General features: G+C 37.1%; 1 protein-coding gene across 1 annotated transcript in view; it reads left to right on the top strand.

Annotated features, from left to right (window-relative positions):
- Positions 1-13,585, top strand: part of LOC106566206 (metabotropic glutamate receptor 7) — a 396,414-nt gene that overhangs the window by 1,445 nt on the left and 381,384 nt on the right. The window lies entirely within an intron of this gene.

Raw genomic sequence — 13,585 nt, 5'->3', positions numbered from 1 at the left:
GAGAGAGAGAGAGAGAGAGAGAGAGAGAGAGAGAGAGAGAGAGAGAGAGAGAGAGAGAGCAGAACTCTGTACTTGCTGTCTGTTCTGTTACCAAAGTCACATGGAGCGAATTACGTTGTGTGTTCTCACAGATATTTCAGATTCCATAATGGGCAGAATTTACACCCGATATAAATTAAAATGAGATGAATACCTTTTTTTTGAAATTGATGTCAACGCACTGTTGCTGGTATTTGTCCTCCCCCTCAAGAGTTTGAGACGTGTGTGATGCTGTTTCATGCTTAAGATGCCTCAGGGAAAACACATATCCTGTAAAGTTGTGTAATGCTGGTATGCAGATACTTTTATTTAAAACATTTGTATCTAGTAGTCTGGTTTCCTTCACCAACAGCAGATACCACACCCGGTCTGCTACTTAAAGTCCCCAGGACATTCACAGTATTAGGCAAGACTGCCTTCTCTTCTTGTGCACCAGACACACGGAATAGTCTACAATCCATGCTTCATCTAGATATGTTAGTGTCACTGAATGAATTTCAAATATTGACGGGAGACTCTGTTACAGAGGAGTGTAAATGCGTCTTTTTTTTTCTTTCGGCTGGATCATGTTTTGTTGTATGTTTTAATTCTGTAATGTATTGATTGTTGATGCCTTCTTGGCCACGTCTCCCTTGAAAGAGAGACTCTGGGTCTCAATGGGCTTTTCCTGGTTAAATAAATGTAAAAACAAATATATATATATATATATATATATATATATATATGCAAATAGTGAAAACAAAATGCTTTGGAGACATCAAGTTCAGGTTTATTAAAGTTGTTTGTTTGAAGTGGCTGTCAGCTCATTTCTCAAATCGATATCTATACTGTTAGAACACATCTGGTTGCAGCAACAGTGGTTTAGCAGCAGCGTGCTCCCTCCTTTTCCAACACCACGAGCATCCACAGGGCTTGGTGCTGAAAGGACAGCTCCCTCCTTTTCCAACACCACGAGCATCCACAGGGCTTGGTGCTGAAAGGACAGCTCCCTCCTTTTCCAGCACGACTAGCATCCACAGGGCTTGGTGCTGAAAGGACAGCTCCCTCCTTTTCCAACACCACGAGCATCCACAGGGCTTGGTGCTGAAAGGACAGCTCCCTCCTTTTCCAACACCACGAGCATCCACAGGGCTTGGTGCTGAAAGGACAGCTCCCTCCTTTTCCAGCACCACTAGCATCCACAGGGCTTGGTGCTGAAAGGACAGCACCCTCCTTTTCCAGCACCACTAGCATCCACAGGGCTTGGTGCTGAAAGGACAGCTCCCTCCTTTTCCAACACCACTAGCATCCACAGGGCTTCAGCAGGGCTTGGTGTTGAAAGGGCAGGTCCCTCCTTCTACAGCACCGCTCTACTGCTCTCATATTCTGACCGTGTGGCTAGTAAGGCACAGTGTTGTGGGACATTCATATGGCACGGTGTTGAATGGACAGCTCTGTACCGTCACAGCACCGCTGTGCTCCTCTGCTCTCGTATTTTGGCCGTGTTCACTAGGGCAAAACGTTCTGTATTCATTTCACTGAATACACCCAACAATCCCGGCCATTCAGAGTTCTGTGCATTTTCAATTTTGAAACTGCCACGATAGAGAGACCATAGTTAAGGCCTGCCTACCTGAACCAATCGCTGTTCTGTTCATATCAATCACAAATGGCATATTTTTGCAGGTCACTAGGGTTGTTTCCCCCACCTTCACATTATTAAAGGAGCCAATCAACATCCCCGATCAATTAGTACACACCAGTTTTATATTCTCTTTGTATTTTTATATTGTGGTGAATTTCCAACGTGGAATTGATATTGTAATTGTAAAATGCAGGGCTCCCTTACAAAAGAGACCTTAGTCTCAATGAGACTCCCTGTTAAACTAAAAGTACATAGAAACATCACCAGACTTACACACACAGACCTGGACATGGGAATACAGACATGGGAATACAGACATGGGAATACAGACATGGGAATACAGACATGGGAATACAGACATGGGAATACAGACATGGGAATACAGACATGGGAATACAAACATGGGAATACAGACATGGGAATACAAACATGGGAATACAGACATGGGAATACAGACATGGGAATACACAGACCTAGACATGGGAATACAAACATGGGAATACAGACATGGGAATACACAGACCTAGACATGGGAATACAGACATGGGAATACACAGACCTGGACATGGGAATACAGACATGGGAATAACATTTACATTTTAATGGGAAAACATTGCTTGTCAGCCAGCGTATCAATATGGGCATTAAGCCTGCACACAGGCCTATAGGGGTTGCAATAGTCATGGGGTTATGGGAATGTTACATTTCCAATGGGAAATCATCAGTTCTCATCCAGCGTATCCCTATGCACCCCAGAGATATACAGAGAAACATTTCCCTTTTTTTCGTTATTGTTTCACTGATAAAAAAAACTCACTGATATGAACTCATCCCTACAGATACACAGCTGTTTGCAGGTTCATTACCCAGCTAATGTCTCCACATGTTGGCAGCAGCAGCAGAACACAAACCCATTCCATCACTATACCAATGCCCTGTGTTTACAGTGTTATCACTGTGATGTTTTCCCCTCGATTTCAGGAAGCAGTTTTCTGTGTAGTACTTTCCTGCTCCTCTCATTCGTCAGTCTAAATCAGTTGTTTCATTGTAACTGGGTACCATGTTAGCAGCAGCAGCAGCAGCACATCCCATTAACTCAGCGTCTTCGTGTTGTTCTGAGGGCTTGATGCTAATGCAGTCCCAGTCCCACTGCTCCACTCTGCATATGTCATGATGACAGTATAACTTCATATGTCATGATAACAGTATAACTTCATATGTCATGATGACAGTATAACTTCACATGTCATGATGACAGTATAACTTCACATGTCATGATGACAGTATAACTTCATATGTCATGATGACAGTATAACTTCACATGTCATGATGACAGTATAACTTCATATGTCATGATGACAGTATAAGTTCACATGTCATGATGACAGTATAACTTCACATGTCATGATGACAGTATAACTTCACATGTCATGATGACAGTATAACTTCATATGTCATGATGACAGTATAACTTCACATGTCATGATGACAGTATAACTTCACATGTCATGATGACAGTATAACTTCATATGTCATGATGAGAATATAAGTATCTGTGGTTTATTATTTAGTAGAGTGTGCCTTGTTACTTCAAGTTCTGTTTTTGCCATTTGTATGAGTAAAGTACATCCATTTCAGAGAAGTATACATGTTGAAGCTAATTTTCTTTTACATTTGAAATAATAAATTATTCATATATTTATATCTATACTGACTAAAAATATAAATGCAACATGCAACAATTTCAATGAGTTACAGTTCATATAAGGAAATAAATCAATTGAAATACATTCATTAGGCCCTAATCTATGGATTTCACATGACTGGGTAGGGGTGCAGCCACTTGGGAGCCAGGCCCACCCACTGGGGAGCAAGGCTAGCCAATCAGAATGACATTTTTTTCCCCCACAAGAAGGGCTTCATTACAGACAGAAATACTTCTCAGTTTCATCAGCTGTCCAGGTGACTGGTCTCAGACGATCCCGCAGGTGAAGAAGCCGGATCTGGAGATCCTGGGCTGGTGTGGTTACACGTGGTCAGCGTTTGTGAGGCCAGTTGTACGTGCTGCAAACATTTCTACAACGATGTGGGAGGTAGCTTATGGTATAGAAATTAACATAAAATGCTCTGGTAACAGAGCTTGTGGACATTCCTGCAGTCAGAATGCCAATTGCACTGCTCCTTCAAACCTTGAGGCATCTGTGGCATTGTGTTGTGTGACGACAACTGCACATTTTAGAGTGACCTTTTATTGTCCCCAGCACAAGGTGCACCTGTGTAATGATTGTGCTGTTCAATCAGCAAAGGAGAAATGCTCACTGAGAGGGATGTAAACAAATTGGTTGGAAAAATCAGAAAGAATATATGTTTGTACAGCGTACCATTATTACTAACAGAGTATTGATATTAGTATTACTATTCAGAGTATTGATATTAGTATCACTATTCAGAGTAGTGATATTAGTATTACTAACAGTGTATTGATATTAGTATTACTATTCAGAGTATTGATATTAGTATTACCATAGAGAGTATTGATATTAGTATTACTAACATAGTATTGATATCAGTATTACCATTCAGAGTATTGATATTAGTATTACTATTCAGAGTATTGATATTAGTATTACTATTCAGTGTATTGATATTAGTATTACTATTCAGAGTATTGATATCGTATTACCATAGAGAGTATTGATATTAGTATTACTAACATAGTATTGATATCAGTATTACCATTCAGAGTATTGATATTAGTATTACTATTCAGAGTATTGATATTGGTATTACCAACGGAGTATTGCTATTATTATTACTAACATAGTATTGATATTATTATTATTACTATTCAGAGTATTGATATTAGTAATACTAACACATTATTGATATTTATTTTTGCTAATGTAACCGATGTGAAATGGCTAGTTAGTTAGCGGTGGTGCGCGCTAATAGCGTTTCAATCGGTGACGTCACTCGCTCTGAGACTTGAAGTAGGGTATCCCCTTGCGTTGCAAGGGCCGCGGCTTTTGTGGCGCGATGGGTAACGATGCTTCGTGGGGTGTCAGTTGTTGATGTGTGCAAGGGTCCCTGGTTCGAGCCCAGGTTGGGGAGAGGGACGGAACCTACACTGTTACACTAACATAGTAGTTATATTAGTAATACTATTCAGAGTATTGATGTTATTATTACTAACATAGTATTGATATTAATATCACTATTCAGAGTAGTGATATTAGTATTACTAACAGAGTATTGATATTAGTATTACTAACAGAGTATTCATATTAGCATTACTATTCAGAGTATTGATCTTAGTATTACTATTCAGAGTATTGGTATTGGTATTACCAACAGAGTATTGATATTATTATTACTAACATAGTATTGATATTAGTATTACTAACATAGTATTGATATTAGTATTACTAACATAGTATTGATACTATTGTTACTATTCAGAGTACTGATATTAGTAATACTAACACATTATTGATATTTATTTTTGCTAACATAGTAGTTATATTAGTAAAACTATTCAGAGTATTGATATTATTATTACTAACATAGTATTGATATTATTATTACTATTCAGAGTATTGATATTAGTATTACTAACAGAGTATTGATATTAGTATTACTAACAGAGTATTCATATTAGCATTACTATTCAGAGTATTGATCTTAGTATTACTATTCAGAGTATTGGTATTGGTATTACCAACAGAGTATTGATATTATTATTACTAACATAGTATTGATATTAGTATTACTAACATAGTATTGATACTATTGTTACTATTCAGAGTACTGATATTAGTAATACTAACACATTATTGATATTTATTTTTGCTAACATAGTATTTATATTAGTAAAACTATTCAGAGTATTGATATTATTATTACTAACATAGTATTGATATTATTATTACTGTTCAGAGTATTGATATTAGTATTACTATTCAGAGTATTGATATTATTACAAATGTTCAGAGTATTGCTATTAGTATTACTAACTGAGTAATGATATTGGTATTACTAACGGAGTATTGGTATTATTATTACGGACAGAGTATTGCAATTAGTATTACTAACACATTATTGATTTTTATTATTGCTAACATAGTATTGATATTATTATTACTAACAGAGTATTTATATTAGTAATACTATTCAGAGTATTGGAATTATTACTGCTAACAGAGTATTGATATTATTATTACGAACATAATATTGATGTTAGTATTACTAACATAGTATTGATATTATAATTACTATTCGGAGTATTGATATTATTATTACTGTTCAGAGTATTGATATTAGTATTACTATTCAGAGTATTGATACTATTAATAATATTCTGAGTATTGCTATTAGCATTACTATTCAGAGTATTGATATCGGTATAACTAACAGAGTATTGATATTAGTATTACTATTCAGATGATTGATATTAGTATTACCAACATAGTAGTGATATTAGTATTACTAACAGAGTATTGATATTATTATTACTATTCAGAGTATTGATATTAGTAATACTAACATATTATTGATATTTATTTTTGCTAACATAGTAGTTATATTAGTAATACTATTCAGAGTATTGATATTATTATTACCAACAGAGTATTGATATTATTATTACTATTCAGAGTATTGATATTATTATTACGGTTCAGAGTATTGCTACTATTATTACTAACAGCGTATTGATATTAGTATTACTATTCAGAGTATTGATATTATTATTACAAACAGAGTATTGCAATTAGTATTACTAACATATTATTGATATTTATTATTGCTAACATAGTATTGATATTATTATTACTAACATATTATCGATATTATTATTACTATTCAGAGTATCGGTATTAGTGTTACTGTTCAGAGTATTGATACTAGTATTACTAACATAGTATTGATATTAGTATTACTATTCAGAGTATTGATATTAGTATTACTAACTGAGTAATGATATTGGTATTACTAACGGAGTATTGGTATTATTATTACGGACAGAGTATTGCAATTAGTATTACTAACACATTATTGATATTTATTATTGCTAACATAGTATTGATATTATTATTACCAACATAGTATTTATATTAGTAATACTATTCAGAGTATTGGTATTATTATTACTAACAGAGTATTGATATATTATTGCTAAAAAAGTATTTATATCAGTAATACTATTCAGAGTATTTACAGTATTAATAATATTCTGAGTTTTTATATTAGTATTACTATTCCGTTTTATATTAGTATTACTATTCAAAGTTGTTGTATTAGTAATACTATTCAGAGTATTTACAGTATTAATAATATTCAGTATTTTTATATTAGTATTACTATTCAGAGTTTTATATTAGTATTACTTTCAGAGATTTATATTAGTATTACTATTCAGAGTTATTATATTAGTATTACTATTCAGAGTTGTTATATTAGTATTACTATTCAGAGTTTTTATATTTGTATTACTATTCAGAGTTTTATATAAGTATTACTATTCAGAGTTTTTATATTAGTATTACTATTTTGAGTTTTATATTAGTATTACTTTTCAGAGTTTTATATTAGTATTACTATTCAGAGTTTTTACAGTATTAGTATTCAGAGTATTTACAGTATTAATAATATTCAGTATTTTTATATTAGTATTACTATTCAGAGTTTTATATTAGTATTACTTTCAGAGATTTATATTAGTATTACTATTCAGAGTTTTTATATTAGTATTACTATTTTGAGTTTTATATTAGTATTACTTTTCAGAGTTTTATATTAGTATTACTATTCAGAGTTTTATATTAGTATTACTATTCAGAGTTTTTACAGTATTAGTATTCAGAGTATTTACAGTATTAATAATATTCAGAGTGTTTTATTAGTATTACTATTTAGAGTTTTATATTAGTATTACTATTCAGAGATGTATATTAGTATTACATATCAGAGTTTTAAATTAGTATTACTATTCTGAGTTTTTATATTAGTATTACTATTCAGAGTTTTATATTTGTATTACTATTCAGAGTTTTATATAAGTATTACTATTCAGAGATTTATATTAGTATTACTATTCAGTGATTTTACAGTATTAGTATTGAGTATTTACAGTATTAATAATATTCAGAGTTTTTTATTAGTATTACTATTCAGAGTTTTATATTAGTTTTACTATTCAGAGGTATAAAATGAAAAGTAGTATTTTTACACACCACACATGCCAGAGCAGTCCTTTTGTCTGTCTGTCTAGCAGAAAGCCTGCTGCTGACATCGCTGAGGTGTGTGTGTGTGTGTCTGTGTGAGTCCGTGTGTGTGTGTCCATGTGTGTGTGTGTGAGTGTGAAATGGGGCTGTGTCTGCCAGTCAGACAAGGGTAAAGGGTACTACCTCAGGGTGCTGTTACACCCTGGCATCAAGAACAGAAGAGTAATGTGGACAGGCACCTTGTGTGGGCAGTGTATTTTTCCCAAATGGCACATTATCCACTAAATAGTGCACTACTAGTAGTACACAACATAAGGAATAGGGTTCCATTTGCGACACGGCCGTTGTGTAGGAAGAGTCTTGAGTGTGGGAAACCCCTCGTAACTTTCACCCTCAGCAGCCAGCCTCTGAGGGAAAGACAAGATGTTATCTTTATTTCGTTTTTGGGAGGTTGGTGAGGTTATTTTCTCCTTACCTCAGGACGTGATGCCCAGTGAAACTCAGGGAACACAGTCCTCTGTTTCTGCCTCAGGTAGACACACACACACACACACACACACACACACACACACACACACACACACACACACACACACACACACACACACACACACACACACACACACACACACACAGGCTACAGTGTACAAAACACACACACACACACACAAACTCTCATGGATGATCTACCTGTGTAATATATTTGTCATACCTTTGTTTAGTAGAACCATCTCTCTTTCTGAAAACCTCTGGATGTCCCATAGATTGGTCACTCTTCATGGACACACAGCTAGTTACAGGTGAGACTGGTCTCTTCTGCTGGATTGGGCTTCAACACAACAGAGACAGACATTCAGCCTTTAATCTGTTCTGTGTAATGATGATGACGACACAAACTGTGTCACTGTGAAGTATCCCAGAGTGAGAGTGTAGTGATCTAGCTTTTGACTACAGGACTCTCTTCCTTCAGTACTCTCTTCCTTCAGTACTCGCTTCCTTCAGTACTCGCTTCCTTCAGTACTCGCTTCCTTCAGTACTCGCTTCCTTCAGTACTCTCTTCCTTCAGTACTCTCTTCCTTCAGTACTCTCTTCCTTCAGTACTCTCTTCCTTCAGTACTCTCTTCCTTCAGTACTCTCTTCCTTCAGTACTCGCTTCCTTCAGTACTCTCTTCCTTCAGTACTCTCTTCCTTCAGTACTCTCTTCCTTCAGTACTCTCTTCCTTCAGTACTCTCTTCCTTCAGTACTCTCTTCCTTCAGGACTGTATGCCTTCAGTACTCTCTTCCTTCAGTACTCTCTTCCTTCAGTACTCTCTTCCTTCAGTACTCTCTTCCTTCAGTACTCTCTTCCTTCAGTACTCTCTTCCTTCAGTACTCGCTTCCTTCAGTACTCGCTTCCTTCAGTACTCTCTTCCTTCAGGACTGTATGCCTTCAGGAAAGTATGAGGGAGGAGAGACCAGAACTGACATTTAGCTAATTTCACAGGAGAGAAGGGCACATTTCATGCCACAAGAGCATTGGTGCATAACGTTACTTGCAACCTTTTGGCAGGGAAAGTAAACTTATACAAAGGACTCCTGCATATGGCTGTGGTCAATACACTGAACTTTCAAAATACATATTTTCTCTTTACCCATTAAATAGTTGGGAGTATATATATATATACTGTAGTGTGCAACTTATTTTCTTTCTTTCTTTCTTTCTTTCTTTCTTTCAGCTCATGCTTTTTTTCACTCAACAATCTCATTACATGGAGACAATGAAGCCGATTTCACTGTTACCACCCAATGACTACAATTACAGTACTTCCAGAGATAACCCAAGCTCCTTTTACTCTGTAAAAAAATTAAAATAAACGAAGCATATCGACTCCAGCCTGGTGGTCTTGTTATAAGATTAAACCCGGTGATAACATCAGAGACAGTGACCCCCTGTTGCAATGGAAGAAAACACTTACTCCAGAGTCCAGACCCACAGCAGGGGATCTCAGCACGGTTCTCTGCTGGGCGCATTCCGTAGTGCTGGCAGGAGTTCTATTTCATTTGTAGTAGGCCTATCCTGAAAAGGCAGTTGACCCTCTTGGTGCTGGCTTTTTCTATACTATTCTACTGTATCTTAGTCCGTTCCTCTCTGACATCGCTCGTCCATATGTATATAGTCTTAATTCGTTCCTACTTAGATTTCTGTATAGATATTTCTGCGCTGTCGGAGCTAGAAGCACAAACATTTCGCTACACCCACAATAACATCTGCTAATCACGTGTATGTGACCAATAAAATGTGATTTGATTTTTATTTGATTTGACTTTTCCCAAAGTGTTTCCCCAGAGTGTTTCTTATATGGATTCAGTGACCCCCTGTTAATTATCTCTCATACCTACACGTGCTGCACGAGGACACACAGGACTGTTATCTCTCATACCTACATGTGCTGCACGAGGACACACAGGACTGTTATCTCTCATACCTACACATGCTGCACGAGGACCCACAGGATGGTATACCCCCCCCTTCATAAACTCTCAGCTTTACATGTACATGTTGCATGAAGAGACCACATTAGACTCCAGAGTTCAGTCTGAGTGGGGTTACAAGTCCGCTGGCTGGATGCTTGGCTGTATGGAGTTCTCCTTATTACTGCTGTGCTGTGCTGTGCTGTGCTGTTTGCCTATATGAATTCACCAGTTGACTGAGCTGCCACCAAGCATTAGTCTCTCCTCGACCTTCTGTCCTTGAGGAGGGAACGCTTGGGTGAAGAAGCATCCTTCTCACCCCTCCCCTCTCCTCTACCTCTCTCCCTCTGTCTTCTCCTTTCTTTCTCTCTCTTAAGCTCTTCTCTCTTTCAATTCAAATCAATTAAATTTAGAGGGAATATATTGGCATGGCAAACGTATGTTTATAATGCCAAAGCAAGTGAAATTAACAAAACACAAAACTGAGAAGAAATGAATTTAACATGAACAAAAAACTAGTAGAAAGTAACAGTTAACATTTTACTCGACAAGGTTGAAAAAGTGTTACAGTTTATTTGGAAAGTCTTCAGACCCTTTGACTTTTTCCAATAAGGAAAAATTCCAGGTAAACAGAAAGTGTCCAGATAAACATATTTTATAAATATTAAATGACGCTTACACAGATACACTTGTCTAAATTTAAATCAAATGTTATTTGTCCCATGCGCCAAATACAACAAGAATTAAACTTACAGTTAAAGCCCTTAACCAACAATTCAGTTTTAAGAAAGAAAAAAAGATATAACAAATAATTAAGGAGCAACAATAAAATAACAGTAGTGAGGCTATATACAGGGTGTTACGGTACAGAGTCAATGTGGAGGCTATATACAGGGTGTTACGGTACAGAGTCAATGTGGAGGCTATATACAGGGGGTACCAGTACAGAGTCAATGTGGAGGCTATATACAGGGGGTACCGGTACAGAGCCAATGTGGAGGCTATATACAGGGGGTACCAGTACAGAGTCAATGTGGAGGCTATATACAGGGGGTACCGGTACAGAGTCAATGTGGAGGCTATATACAGGGGGGTACCAGTACAGAGTCAATGTGTGGGGGCACCGGTTAGTCGAGGTAATTGAGGTAATATGTACATGTAGGTAGTTGTAAAGTGACTATGCGTGGGTAATAAACAGAGAGTAGCAGCAGCGTTAAAATGGGGGGGTGGGGTGGGGACAATGCAAATAGTCCGGGTAGGCATTTGATTAACTGTTCAAGAGTCTTATGGCTTGGGGGTTGAAGGGTCATGTGAAAGAAATGCTATAACTCCCAGCCACATCTTGCCAAGTCGATGCGTCTCTATAGAAGGTGTAAACAGGACAGCCAAATGGTTACTTGCATAGTAGCAATATCAGAAATAGATAGTGTCAATATAAATAAAATAATTTACAGTATGTACAAGAACAATATCTATAACAATAGTGATAGATGAGGTAGTTGTATACAAACAATCAGGGGTGAAGTGGCTGAGCAGCAGGATAACAAAGAGTAGCAGCAACGTATGGTGTGTGTGTTAGGAGAGAATCATGAGAATAGAGGCACTGCAGATAGTGCTGATGACTGGTCCGTCTGAACCACGCATGAACAAGAGAATCTATATTCGGAGAGCCTGTTTCTGTCCTGCCCTTGACTTTGGTGCAGGGCAGGTGATGTCCATAGCCTCTTCGTAACAAAACTCTGTGATCTTCTCAAAAAGGTAAGTTTGTCTAGCTGTCTCCAGTCCAGGTGATGCTTGTACAGCCAGACCATCTATGGGAAGAAGGATGTTAGTTTTGCGCGGCAGCTGAAACCTGGTCCCGCCAGTCTGAACGCTCCTTGGCAACAACACCAGGCTCCAGAGTATCGAAGCTGTAAAACAGGGATTAACTTTCCACCAGCACCGTACCATCCTCCAGTCCAACCAGCTGTGGGATGTTGACCCCTGTCACTGTGCTGTCCTTCACCACACCAGCAATCTCAGACAAAGTGTTTGTGTCCTGGGTGACGTCCTGGTAATACTATTGCATTATCCTCTGCGTGGTTGTTGATGAAGTTCACCACTCGCTGCAAGTCCTCATGCTTCAGGTGTAACCTGTCCTTGCTTGGGCCAGCTCTCTTTTTGATGGGAGACATTAGACCATTGTCCTTGTATTACTGGTGGAGGAGAGTCAGGCGTGTTCTACTGACGCTGAAATACAAATTCCATTATTATAGAATGGAGAGCCGTAATCACAGTCAGACACACCTGGCTAACTTGATAGGTCATGTCATCATCTGGTGAAGTGGGATCTTTTGATTAGACATGTAGCTAGCTAGCCTCTTGAGCATCTGATCCCGTTAGCGGGATCAAAATCCAGCGAAAAATCATATCGCCAATTAGCATTAAAAAATTATCATAATTTTTTACAAAAATAAAAAATATATATTTTTTTTTTTTATAGATACACCTCTCCTGAATCGACCCACGTCGTCCGATTTCAAAAAGGTTTTACAGGAAAAGCAAATCATTAGATTATATTAGATGAGTCCATCGTAAAAAGCAGCTTCATAGCCATTTTCCGACCAACCACTTCCATCACATATTATCAATAAACAGCTAAATGTAGCACTAACCTTTTACAAACTTCATCAGATGGCACCCCTAGGACATCATGTTATACAATGCATGCATTCTTTTGTTCAATAAAGGTCATATTTATATATAAAAACAGCATTTTACATCTCTGTCTGACGTTGACTACCTAATTTCCCCTCAAAAGCGTCCCGGTAAACAATGCTACGTTTCAATAAATTGCTATACTATAACGATTTTTTAAATGTATATTGTCAATCTAACATTTATAGATGAATATCTCTTGAGAACACCCGTCATACCAGATTTTAAATTAACTTTACTGGGTAATCACACTTTGCGATAAAAGGAGATGCGATACTCAGAAAATCAGCTAATATACAGTGCTCGGCGCCATCTTGGACGCAACAGTATGAACCATCTCATCTTCAATAATATTGTCAATAATCGCCTACCTTTAGTTGTCTTCATCAGAAAGCATCCCAGGTCCACAACAGATGTATTTTCGGTCAAAAAGTCCATACTTCACGTTCCATTAGCCTGATGTTGGTAGCGCGTCCTATGGCTCTCTCCAAACGCAGCTCTGCACTTCATACTGAAAGCAATCCTCGCGCATGTAGGTTCGTTCAAACATGT

The sequence above is a fragment of the Salmo salar genome, chromosome ssa12 (assembly GCF_905237065.1).
Source record: "Salmo salar chromosome ssa12, Ssal_v3.1, whole genome shotgun sequence".
In the NCBI taxonomy this organism is placed as follows: domain Eukaryota; kingdom Metazoa; phylum Chordata; class Actinopteri; order Salmoniformes; family Salmonidae; genus Salmo; species Salmo salar.
This window is presented reverse-complemented; position numbering and strand designations above follow the sequence as displayed.